The sequence below is a fragment of the Geospiza fortis genome, unplaced genomic scaffold (genome assembly GCF_000277835.1).
Source record: "Geospiza fortis unplaced genomic scaffold, GeoFor_1.0 scaffold203, whole genome shotgun sequence".
In the NCBI taxonomy this organism is placed as follows: domain Eukaryota; kingdom Metazoa; phylum Chordata; class Aves; order Passeriformes; family Thraupidae; genus Geospiza; species Geospiza fortis.
The window spans coordinates 3,133,071-3,133,696 of record NW_005054385.1 but is presented as its reverse complement, the minus strand read 5'-3'; positions in this window follow the sequence as shown (position 1 = coordinate 3,133,696).

Genomic DNA, 626 nt, shown 5'->3' with positions numbered 1-626 from the left:
GAATAAGGGAGGCTGTGAAGGTGGTGGCCTAGGGCCCCATTTGGATTGCCAAACTGTTGAGATAACTTCCCTGTCTGACCATATAATGACCCATTTGGTTGGGTCATTGGCTTTGTTGGTTGAACAAAGATGCCAGTCCACATGTCAGGGACTTTTATCCTTTTACTATACAGTCACCTAAAATCCAGCAACTAGACCTTCCAGTACTTCTATATAACTGCAGAAGTGTTGGCTAACAAGCTCTCAACTTCTACAACTACCAACCTGCCAGTCGTCACCGAAGACTTTGGCACAGACCAAGGGATAGAATATGTTAGCCATACTTTGCCAAGACATAACAAGAAAGGAGAGAAATAAAGACGGAAAAGAGAGAAAAAGAGAAGGAAAATCTTGATGACTCCGTAAAGCATTCAAAACAAACACGGCTGAGGACTGCGATATTACCACCTACTCTGAACTTCATTCAGTGAAATCGCATGATACCTAAAAGGTATCAGCACTGCTTCTTCAGTCACAGCCACTGTGGCACTACTGCGCAACACCGACCCCACGACACGCTCCGTAAGGCTCTGCCGGGCACAAACGCCGCCAGGCGCTTCCTTCCGTGTGCAGGGCGGCTCCGCCGG